This window comes from Eurosta solidaginis, chromosome 5 (genome assembly GCF_040869045.1).
Source record: "Eurosta solidaginis isolate ZX-2024a chromosome 5, ASM4086904v1, whole genome shotgun sequence".
NCBI lineage: Eukaryota > Metazoa > Arthropoda > Insecta > Diptera > Tephritidae > Eurosta > Eurosta solidaginis.
This window is the reverse complement of record NC_090323.1, coordinates 26,752,533-26,765,715: the sequence shown is the minus strand read 5'-3', so window position 1 is coordinate 26,765,715 and position 13,183 is coordinate 26,752,533. Positions and strand designations below refer to the sequence as shown.

At 35.7% G+C, this 13,183-nt stretch overlaps 1 protein-coding gene across 2 annotated transcripts in view; it reads right to left on the bottom strand.

Annotated features, from left to right (window-relative positions):
* Positions 1-12,557, bottom strand: part of Pcif1 (Phosphorylated CTD-interacting factor 1) — a 91,041-nt gene extending 78,484 nt beyond the window's left edge. For both annotated transcript variants that reach the window (XM_067788743.1, XM_067788742.1), the window contains exon 1: positions 12,362-12,557. The gene's annotated coding sequence lies outside the window, so the exon portion shown is untranslated. The remainder of the gene's footprint in view (positions 1-12,361) is intronic.
* Positions 12,558-13,183: the final 626 nt, after the last annotated feature.

Here is a 13,183-nt window from a genome sequence, read left to right as displayed (position 1 = left end):
CTCATCAATCTAGGGCGTTGATCAGACAATTAAATAAAAGCGTTGAACGCGTAAAATTTCTATTGATAGTCATATATAAGACCAACTGAACCTTAATAAGGTTATTATGCTACGCCTCACATTTTTAGGAATTTCACGCGCCCAACGCTTTTATTTAATTGTCTGATCAACGCCCTAGATTGATGAGGAGTGTGATGACTAGTACCTAGGACCTACCTAAAAGCCTGAAGGTTTAATGTGGCCACATAAATCGTTCCCGAGATGGTGGGGCTACCACCTTAATGGAGCTGTGTTACCGGAGCGTACCGGATCTGTATCCGGCAAAGAACCATCACATCGACAGCACTCCCCAAAGCTTCATCGCTACAGCAACCTTATCGCTACAACAACAACAACAACAACCTAATTATTTTCTAGCTTTTAGTATTATTACTTCGTGTAAGTATTGTTTTCAATAAAACCGTTTAACTAAAATTTTTTTTTAATTATTTTATTTTCAAGTTTTTAGTATTTATTTAATTGCCTATTGTTTCTCATTATATTTAGTTCATTTAGTGACTCATTATTACACGTACTTTTTCCTGACAATTTGTTACAATCTGTCCTTAATACATAATCCTTCCAAAGACTTTACTCGACTCTGCGCCACGTGTGCTTGTCCCTCCTCGAACTCCAAAATATTTTGATGTCACTTCTACCGGACTAACTATATGTAATACTTGTTCCAAATATGTGCCAAATCGGACACCATAGGTCGCTTTTTATTGCAAATATGGACCAAATCGGACCACAAATACAATTTTTTTGAATATCTCGATCCGCCACCTATCGGCGATTTTTTTCATGTCTCTTTCTATTCCAAATATGAGCCAAATCGGACCGAAAATACGATTTTTTTGTATATCTTGATCCTTACGCCAGCTATCGGCGATTTTTTCATAGGTCTCTTTCTATTCTTGTATGTATTATGTGTTCCAAATATAAGCCAAATCGGACCACAAATACGATTTTTTTGAATATCTCGATCCATGCGCCAGCTGGCGGCGATTTTTTTTTTCATAGGTCGTTTTCTATTCATGTATGTATTATTATTATTATTATTATTTATTTATTATTATGTCGTTTTAAGCCTAAAACTTAGATTATTACAAATTTTTAAATACATTTTAATAATAATAGGATTCTAGCGTTTGGGGTGTCGGAATGCATGAAATTCCGATCAGCACGGGAACTGGTGGTCCCAACGGGCGAGTCTTGGAGTCATATCATTGGGAGGTTGGAAGGACGTGTTCTCAATCCTGCCCTACTCCAAGACGTATGATTACCCGGTTTTATTATTTATTCTGTCGGAATGCATTTGATTCCGGTCAACCCAAAAGCTAGCAGCTCAGCAGAATAAGCCACTTTTATCGGACGGTTGGAAAGGACGTGTTTCCAATCCTCCCTGTACCAGCTTTTATGTAAACATAATTAATTATAATATATCATTGTTGTAGGAATATACGTGATTCACATGAACACTCCAACTGTTTGTCTGGGACGATATTTTCAGGAATTCTTTCCTAATTTGATTGCGAGCAATATATGTATTTGACCTAATGCATAAGGTTCCTCTGTGTCTATTTGGATTGCCGTGTACGCTCAAGGATCAGTAACATGAAATGCAGATACAAAATATTTTATCTTATTGGAAGGATTTTGCAATATTCTAATAAACTTTTTTTGAAGGTGTTTAAGTTTTCACAATTTTTAACATGATTAGGTAGTTCATTAAAACATTTCAGGCCTTTGTAAAATATATTTTGCTTGTCCATTTCTGTTTTGAGAAGAGGTAACCTAAATTATTATTTTCCCTGATTATGTAAGAATGGGTTTCATTCACATAAACAAGTTTTTCACTCAGGTAGGCATGTAATTTACCATGCTTGATATAAAATACAAATTTCATACTATGGTAAAAAATCAATTGTTTCACGCTCAGCCAGTTTAGTGCATCAAGCATACTCTTTATGGAAGTGTCGTACCTCACTTTCAATATAAATCTCATAGCTTTGTTTTGCATAATTTGTAACCTGTCTACTTGTGTTTCATTGGCAATAAAGAATATTGTAGGGCAATATAAGATGTGCGGTTCTATGATGGATCTATAAACTTTCAACTTATATTTCTTACTAATAAGTTTACACGACCTCTTCCAAAATCCAATTTTTTCCCATTTTGGCAACAATATAATCAATATGATCTGTAAACCTCAGTTTATTGTCAATCAGGATCCTAAGTACTTCAATATTTTGACATCCTCAATGCTCGTATTCATTATTTTTAGATCAAAATTAAGTGATTCTCTATTGGTCGTCCTAGATAAAACCATGAACTTAGTTTTGTTAACGTTAAGCTTGAGTTTATTAGTGCAAAGCCATCTATACAATGATTCCAAATCTTCTTGCATTTTGCTCCTTGCTATTGAAATGTCCGTTTCATTTACTTCAAGTAGCGCATCATCTGCAAACAACCTGACTTTACTATATTTCAGTGCTGATGATATGTCGTTTATGTAAATGTTGAACAGGATTGGTGCTAATACCGACCCTAGTGGTAAACCTATGTCCACTTGTGCCCCGGATGAAACTACTGACTCGATGGTTGTTCTTTGTTTCCGGTCTGATAAGAAGCTACTAAACCACTGCAATTCATTTTCCCTAATACCAATTATTTGTAGTTTATCGAGCATTATATTCCTATCAATTGTTTCGAACGCTCGTTTCAGGTCAATGAAAACTGCTACTATCAGCCCAATTCTAAACGAAAATTCCGTGCGAGTTTTCTCCCTTCTCCCATTCCTCGTATTCTAAATAAAAATTCCTTGTGAGTTTTTTCACTTCTCCCTTTCCTCCTATTCTGAACAATGTTCGAAAAAGCGGAATCCGGTTATGGGAGAAAAGTAGGTATTATGAATGTGAGGGAGAGGGAGATTTCTCTGCCATTTCATAGGAGTTTTTTCACTTGTTAAATTAAAGGGAATGCGTCAAAATAGTTAAAGGAAATTGGTTATTTTAAGAAAGAACACTTATTTGTACAAATTTGTGCTAAAAGATGTATTTATATTCTACCACAATATTCTCACTGTTAATACAACAACAACTACAACCACAATATTCTTTATTTTAAGTTGAAAAGTATATCATAAGCAACGGTAGAGCTCTTGGTATACAAATTTGATGCAGCCATCCAGAAATTGCGCAAGGATTTTTTAATAAGGCTTAAATAGATTTTGGCATATGATGAAGGACGAATTCAACTCAACTTGGCCGCCAGAAAATTGCTTTGCTGAATGAAAGCAGGCAACTCCGGCAGATTTGTGTTATGCGGCTGTCTTCTTCTTATGTTCCGCTGTTGATGTTGCTGTGGCACCAATTCATTACTCATTTAAGTGAATACCACATGAAATGCAATAAATACTGTGCAATGTTTATATTTTATTTCTTAATTTCCAACAAATTTGCAACAATAATTAAACTTTTCAATTTTTTAAACAAAATAAGAAATGTGCAACGAAATTTCAATTCACAAAACAGCTGACTTCGAAAATTCGAAATTCCTATTCCCCAATTATTGTTCTCCCTAGGAGAACAGAATTGGAGGAATTTTTCCGCGAGAATAAAAAAATCCGCGAGAACAAAATTCCGCGAGAATATTTAGAATTGGTCTGTATATGTTTTTTTAGGCTCAGCTCTTCCTTCCAGCTAGATATGATGTAATTTAACGCCGTCTCGCAAGAGTGCCTTTCTCGGAAACCGGATTGTTCCTTTATAAGGATTTTATTAAGCAGTTGATTTTTTATTACAATTTCCAGAATTTTTTCTATGTTCGGCAGTGTATTTATCGGTCTTAGTTCTTCTGCCATTATTGAATCTTTTACTTTCCTAATTGGTACTATTGTCGAAATTTTCCACATGTCTGGCACTATTCCAGTAGTCATGGATTTGTTATAGCGGTTGCATAGAAGAAACCCATGTACGATACCGAATCTTCAATTACGCCTTCTGAAAGTACATTTTTCCCCCCAGTTTTATTTTTGAACCTTTTTGCTATACGTATAACATCCTCAACCGTAATTTCTTCGAATTTTAAACATGACCTAGTTGTACATTGGAAATCGTTCTGACTCTGAACAACTTCAATTTCCCTGTTTATATCAACAATGCTATCTATAAAGGAGTTCAATGCTTCAGCAATATCGCGGGGTGTATCATATGTCACACCTTTTACGATCACCGTCAAGATCTTTTCTTTTGGCCCCGTTAAGTTTACAGCATGCTTAAGATACTTCCACATTAGCCTGCTATCTGAACAATTGATATCAATATTATTCTCCATGTATTTAATCTTTTTAAATTTGATTAGTTTTTTGTAGTACTTCGCGACCATGTTATATTCGGTATAGTCACCCGTTGCTCTAGCTTGTGAGTGCAACCGGTATTTTAGTTTATTCAATTCTGTCAATTCTTGGTCATACCATTTATTTCTTAACTTTACCGTACTGTTTTTTTCAAGCGTTAGTACTCCCATACAATCTAGTAAACAAGTATTTATATAGTTGACCATGTCGTTGACATTTATGCTTCTTATTAAACTGAGATCGCAATTCCTCAGTAGAGTCGTCAAGTTATCGGCCGAATAATTCTCCCAGGATGTTGATGAAATGACTCTTCGTAACGGGTTTGAATTACTTACTTTTATAGCAAATGAAATAGTTTCGTGATCGGAAATTCTGTGGTCTTCAAGATTTACACAAGACAGTATATCAGCGTTTGCATATAATAAATCTATTTTTGTTTGAGAAGTTTCCGCGACTCTTGTATGGAAATTTATTTTTTGTTTCATTGCGCTACGTGCACAAATTTCATTCAGTTTGTAGCTACTCGAAGAGTTAATATTTAAGTTTATATTGAAATCTCCAACTAGAAGGGATTTCGTACCTGATTCTAATACTTCTGATAAAATACTCTCTACGTGATTTAAAAATTCATGTGTTCCAAATATGAAAAAAATCGGACCACAAATTTAGATTTTTTGAAATATTTCGGTCCACGAAATTGTCATTGGGTTCTGAACTATATTCCCAGTTTCAACCTTGTAGCTTATCGGGAAGTTACTTAAATTTCAATTACAAAATTCGTTCCAGCAAGCCAACCAGCCAACCTTTCAAGTCAAGCTAAATAAAACCGTTTAAAAATAAGTTAATTTATTTAACTATTGCATGACTTTAAAATGACTACTAGTCCGGTCAAATTAGACCGAAAAATAAGGATACGGAAAGTTAGAAGCTGAAAATCAGTGAAATTGTTTAAAGTATAATTAATTATAAACAAAAATTTAGACACTCCTAACCATTTTTGTGTGCGGAAAAAATTGGTAAAGATCTAGAACAAGAATCGACTGCAAACGACGCGTCTTACCATCAGTATTGATAGTCCGAAGGCGGAAAAAAATGTTTAACTCCTTCAAAAGATATTAACGTAAAACCGAAAAATGTCCCCTTGCCGCTCTGAAACCGGCAATGGGATCCATAGTATTTTTGCGCAGAACATATTTCTGCGTTGGCGGCCTTAGGTAGCGCTTATAAAACATTACCCTGGCCGGTCCACCAATGAAGTGGGATCAAAATTAAATCCCTTTGTAAAAAAATTGTTTCCTGTGTACAATAACCACATATGAATTGCCAACTTTAACTGTAAATATCTCCTGAAAAAGATAAATTATTTCTTTTCCGTCTTGTCAAGGCTAATACTCGGCGTTTGACACCTCTTCCGACATTTTTGGACGCGTATTAGCAAAAGACCCCTGTTCTAGACTTCTAGACCAAAAATTTCCAAAAATTTTATGAAGGGCCAAAGGTCAAAAAATTAGTTTTTGGTTGTTTTCAGCAAAACGGATTGTTTTATTATAAAGATATTGTAGGGCACTTTTATTGTATGTATTTTTGCTGTTTTAACTTTAATACAACTTTACTTCTGTTTTTACTTTGAATTGTTTAATATTTATCAAGTTATTTAAATATTTATTTTCAATTTTATCCCACACAGCATTTAGGTGATTCAATTTTGAACTTCCCTACATATCAATACAATTTGATTACTCTTTCTGACTAAATAATGAGTTATCATACAATTGAACAAAAGAAATAATCAAATATGAATACTTTTGATGATGAAAAACAAAAAGCATTTTGGAATAATTTTTGAAGTCCTTTAATGAATAAATTTTAATATTTCATAAAAACTAACAAAAAGAGTAATCAAATATGCTTACCTTTGACGATCAAAAACTGAATATAGTTTTACAATAACATTTTGGAATCATATTTTAATCAAATGTATTTACTTTAGGTGATCAAAAATTTATAATCATTTTTCATTCAGCTTTATGAATCTTTTATGAATATATATGTTGACCGAATAATGAATTTTATACTTGTTGAAATTTTACTTTTCATTAAAAATTTTATTTTTTTCACATACACATATTTTTTCAATCATGAAGCTAAGAAAAAATATATAAAAATTTTATTATTCATGCAAAAGATATTCTTCCATAGTACAGGTCTACGAGTACATAGTACAGGTTTACAAGTATGATATGTACGAGAAGGAAGCAATTCCTTTCCTTTTCTAACACATTGCAGTTTGACACTTCTGTCAGTTTCAAACTATTGTGGAACTCAGTGGAACCTGCGTGGAACATGCGTTTGACACTGAACGAAGTGTCAAAGTTACCGGGTTGCTGTCGTTGAAAGCGACGCAGGGAAACAAAAAAAGGAGCGGAATATCAGATATGGGTTGCTGTGATGGTAAATTTTTTGAACGAATTTAGAATGAAAATGTAGTGCACCTATATGGGTCCTACAGAAAATTATACAAAATTCTTGAATTGGGATATCTGAGGACGCGTAGTTATTCCAGTATTAAGAATACAAACACGGGTGCTAAGTTTTTGTACCCGTTCAAAAGTTCTCCGCGAAAAACAGTTTGAAACCGAGGTTGACTGCAATAACCCGTCCAAAAATGTGGAAAGAGAAATGAAAATATGCGTTCTGTCCGTTATCAATAGTCCAAAGGCGAAAGAGTATGAGAGTATTCGAATTATTGCAAGCTAGGCAAAAACGCGTCTATTAATACCTCCCCCGACGGTTTTGGTCGTGTTTTAGCAATCGTCCCCGGTAATAAAGTATCACAATTGGTTAATTAAAATTGTCCAAAACATATGTATTTTAAAGAGAGATGTAATTAAGTGCTTGTTTGAAAGTAAATAAGTGCATTTCTTTGTAATTTTACGATAAAAATTTTACGCAGTTTTCGTTAGCAGCTACAATTTTCTTGGACCTAAGAAGTACAACAGTGCCAAATAGCATCCACAAAAAAAACGAACAAGAACAAGCATTTTATCAGGTGAGCGTGGCTGTGTATGAGCGTGCTGCTACATATACTACTTGTAGACCTGTACTATGTACGAGTAGGATATGTAGCAGCACGCACATACACAGCCACGCTCACCTGATAAAATGCTTGTTCTTGTTGGTTTTTTTTGTGGATGCTATTTGGCACTGTTGTACTTCTTAGGTCCAAAAAAAGTTTAGTAGCCGCTAACGAAAACTGCGTAAAAATGTAATTGTAAATTTACAAAAGAAATACCCTTACATATTTTCAAATTAAATTACATCTCTCTTTAAAATACATATGTTTTGGACAATTTTAATTAACAAATTGTGATTCTTTATTACCGGGGCGATTGCTAAAACACGACCAAAACCTTCGGGGGAGGTATTAATAGACGCGTTTTTGCCTCGCTTCGAATAATTCGAATACCTTTTCGCCTTTGGACTATTGATAACACGACGAAACGCGTCTTTTCATTTCTCTTTCCACATTTTTGGACAGGTTACTGCAATCGACCTCGGCTTCAAACTGTTTTTCGCAGAGAACTTTTGAACGGGTAGAAAAACTTAGCACCAGTGTTTGTATTCTTAATATTGGACTAACTACGCGTCCTCAGATACCCCAATTCAAGACTTTTGTATAATTTTCTGTAGGGTCCATATAGGTGTATTACATTTTCATACTAAATTTGTTCCAAAAAATTTACCATCACAGCACCCATTCCTTATATTCCGCTCTTTTTTTGTTTCCCTGCGTCGCTTTCCACGACAGCAACACCGGTAATTTTGGCACTTCGTTAAGGGGATTCAAGGGGTTGTGAAGCGCAATATATAGCTTCTGTTGTTGTTGTTGTTGTTGTAGCAATGCTCGCACCACCCAATAGCCGCGACCAATCACAAATTGTCATCAATATCCTCTAAAGGGACTCCAAGGAAACTTGCCGTTTCAACAGGGGTGGACCATAAGGAAAGGGGTGTTAAGAGGCGTTGGTTCCACATTACAATTGAAGAGATGGTTGGTGTCATGTGGGGACACATTGCAAGCGGGGCATACATTTTGTATGTCGGGGTTGATTCTGGATAGGTAGGAGTTTAACCTGTTACAGTATCCAGAACGAAGTTGAGCAAGAGTGACACGCGTTTCCCTGGGGAGTATGCGTTCATCTACCGCAAGTTTTGGATAATTTTCGTTAAGTACTGGATTCATCGGGCAATTCCCGTCATAAAGGTCCGACGCCTGTTTATGGAGTTCACCAAGGACCTGCTTGTGTTTTTTCACTTCATACGGCTGGGTTCTCAGGTGCCGTATTTCCACAAAATGCTTAGGGAGATGACTCCTTAAGCCCCTAGGCGGTGCTGGTTCACCAATCAGATGTCTGTTGGGACGCCCAGGTTTCTGGATATTCAACAGGAACTGTTTGGTCAGCATCTCATTTCTCTCCCTGATGGGGAGTATTCTCGAGTATATAGTATATAGCTTCTCCAACCTAAATGTCAACCTCACCTTCGAGCGGCGAATCCCGTTTCACTAACAGACGAGGCTCTGGCGACCCCAATCTCCTCATGGAACTTGGGGGTGGGGAGGGAGGGTTGGCCTGAAGGTTTAATGTGGCCATATAAATCGTTCGCGAGATGGTCGGGCCAGCACCTTAATGGTGCTGTTACCGGAGCGTATCGGATCTGTATCCGACAAAGGACCATCACATCGATAACACTCCCCAAAGCCTTCGGGGAGTAACCTAATCGCTACAACAACAACAACAACAACACTTCGTTCAGTGTCAAACGTATGTTCCACGCAGGTTCCACTGAGTTCCACAATAGTTTGGCACTGACCGAAATATTAAACGGCAGTGTGTTAGAAAGAGAAAGGAATTGTTTCCTTCTCATACATATCATACTTGTAAACCTTTACTATGTATTCTTCAAGCCAAAGATAATGTAATGCTGCTCGTGAACGAAGATTTCCCCAACCATTTCGCCCCTTCAGCTTCCCAGAAAATACATAATGATTGAACTATACATAGGTTGTGAGCTATTTGAACCCCAGGTAAGTGAAACTATCTTCACATACCGGGATACGGCTTCAACATCCCGTATCGTATCCGTATTTTAAGATGCAGACGATAATTCTGATGTTGGATGTTGTAGTCGCAGGTGTATATCGGTAAAGTTTGTTTGCAAGTTAGCTGTGGTTCGAATAGCTCACTTTCGCATGCTTTCTTCCCATGATGAAATAAGATTATTATGTAGTATCCTATTTTGAAAGAGATATGACGAATAAATGCATTATAATGGCATTCAAAAATGATTCAAAAATCACAACCAAAACATTTGAAATGTATTCACGAATATGATCAGAAAATGACTGTGAAAAGCAGTCAAATATTATTCTAAAACTATTAAAGCTCAAATTTACAATGATATCAAATATTAATAAAAAGCGTTTCGAAATAGGAATCATAAATGATTATTCAAGAATAATCACAATTATGGTACATTTTTCTCCCGACGATACGATAATTTTCGAACAGAAAATGCTTTTAAATTTGAACGTTTTTAATCATCTTGGGCTATGATATCTAATATTTTTTGATCAAAATTTTCAAAAAATGCTGGCTGGGATATTTCAAAAATTTTCATTAAATAAAGACATTGACTGTTATAGAATTACTTCAAAAGTTTTTGTTAATTTATTTATTGGAGAGACAATATACACAAAAATTTTATGTTATAAAATTATCTACAAAAAATATCTCGAATCACTTTTTTCCAATGAACCCACCTTTTTAACACGCTTAATAAAATTTTATTATCTCGTCATCTTGTTTCCTTTTTTCTTTCCCCCCCCCCCCCCCCCCCCCCCCCTATTGTCTAATAATTAGAGCTTACGATTTGCGAACTTGTTCGAGAAGAGATTTCTCGCTTTCACTGATTTTCAGCTTGTTATAGCTTTATGTATCACCGAATGTCCGAATAAAGCGGACTATACTTGGTGGTCTTATAAAGAAAATATCGTCGACGCCGCGATAAAAGTTACTAGGTAATTCCAAATTTCACTCAAACGGACTTTTTGATACTGATGGGTCGATTTCTGTAAACGGTTGTAATAGAAGTATATATTTAATGTCCAGAACAGATAAAAATTACTAAAAATAAAAACTGCTAACTACAAAAAAATTATGATTAGCTGCTAACGCCAAATATTTTCTATACTTTTTTTTTTTAATTTCTTCTTTTCATAATCGGCGAGCCATTTATTGATTTATTGAAACACTTGAACGTTTTGCAAAAATGTTGGGTTGATATTGAAACAGAAATGGCCGGCTAAACACTTCCATACCCATGGAACTTATCGTATACACTTGGATCTTTATGACCAAGGAGAACCTTTATTATGGTGTTCTTGAAATACTAGAAAGGCTTACAGGTCAATGTTATAGCATTAGCACCTGTTAAATATGTGTGTGATACAATCCTATTTGTAACAGGACTAGTATCGCGTATGTGAGGTTGACAATTGGGTTGCGGAAGCTTTCAATTACCCTTACTTGGGTCCCCGTCCTGCTAAATCTAAGCTACGAATCATCCTTTATCCACCCATTAGCATGGCTTCCGGAAAATGCCAGCACTTCCACCGCTCTAAACGCCATAAACACCCAGACTGAATCATCCAAAACCCCATTATAGAATAGTGCTCCTGGCACTTGACCTGTCAAATTCTTTGGCACCGTCACGCACAGCACACTACCCCTTATTCTTATCTGCAATGCTCTGAGGTTCCATTTAGGAACGAAATCTCAAAACGTAGCAAAAATAAACAGGGGTTGAAGCATGATGGTGTATCTTTCCCACTTCCGTAAAATTTCTAAATATCAAAAGTTATGGTGTCTGCTCAATTCACTTACCGGCAGGACTTGGGGAGAGGATAAAGAAACACTGCTAACAACTTCTATGCATAGAAGGTTCACAGTGGCCTTAATAAAACGTTCCCAATGTCGGGCTTATACCTTAATTATGCTTGTTGCCGAAACGTACGGGATCTATATCCGACAAAGGACCTACTACATCGATAACACTGCCCATAACCTTCGGCGAGTCTTTCTCGCTCCAACAGAAAAACAGATGGTGAAATGGGCCCTAAGCGTAGTGCAATAATGGAAAATTTTACCAAATTTCCACTAAATTTTTTATTTGTTTTGACCGGCATCGTTAATGGGGCTCTAATCAAATCTCAGTGGTCAGATAAATATAATCTTTAAATAATTCATCAAATTTGGACAACATGAACCTGGCAGGTAGTAAAGGGTTAAGATTGCCTACGTCACATAATGGCGCGCTTTTTTGTGCGATTCACGACATCAATGAAAGCAAATACGGTTAAGTTTTCCATTGTAAATTATAGTACTTATGTATAGATCATAAATATATATATATATATATTATTTTAACCTTAATCGTGATTTAATTTTTAAGATGTGTTGTTATTAACACATTTCGCTAGCCCTTCACACGAACAAAATTTCTCTACACTTTCTTTTTACATATTGGTCGCCGCTCACCGAATACAAGCAATTTAAAAACGCTACTGACCCACCAATGCTATCCGCCCGCCTCTTCATAAAAAAGGTACAAGTACACAACGAAAGGAATTCCCATATTTTTTCTTTACCCAATTTTTCTTTATCCTATTCATGCAAGTGTGTACACACCAGCAATATTGCAATTTTCACACATTTTGCTTTACTTTCTGCTATCAAAATAATAATATAAATGTGGAAAATTTGTTCCAGATTGCGTGCGCTTTAATAAAAGAAACATATTTTTCACTTCACCATTGCGAATGCTTCGTGTTTAAACTTTTTCAACATTTTTCCACTATGCACATCGGTGGTGTACATTCTTCCTGCTGCTGGCTACACTCACCGTTTTTGCGTTTGAATTTTTTTTAATATAATTCTTCACAAACACTCGCTGTTTTTGTTAACATTTATGTTATTGTTTATTGTGCATCGAGCGCACACAACATATTTACGAAAAATCGTCAGCAAAATTGTGAAAATGTGAAAAAATCCGTGCGCAACTTTGGATTGTGTTCGTCACCACCATTTGCAATAAAAATTTCATCTGCGCTGTATTCGTTTTCACCGAAGGCTCATTCGGCTTGATGGGTTCTGTGTTACTTGCCATAGAGTTGTAACTTTAAAACATCGCGCAGTGTTGCATTGGAGTTCTGAAAAAATTTTAAACTACTCTTTATGCTATGTCCACACGGAGCCTCTCTTTAACACAAGCTTATGCATGTCAGTAAAATCGCCACAATCAATCAAGATGTTGCGTTTATGAATATGAAGGAATTTCAGACTTGACAATTGAAGTTTATTTCGCCTTGCCCTTAAAATTTTTCGCGAAGCACTGTTATAAACATTCTCCCTAGACAACAAAAATAATTGTCAACATATTTTGTGTCGTATTCATTTGTTATATTCCAGTTTTTAATTGCGAAAAAGTTGTGAGAAAAGTTACCAACGAGTGGGAAAATAATTTCACTTGCAAAGGATGCCAGCACCCTTAGAAAAAGTCAAATTCTTTTTTTTTCTTCTTATGCTTTCCTTGCAATAAAAGTGGCAAGTTGGCTACTTTTTCATGCAGATGGAGCCAGTAATGCATAAGATTGAGTTAAACGCATCTACATGAAAAACTGCTTATGTGATGGAGCTTTTAGTGTGTTCAAAGTTTAGCTGCGCA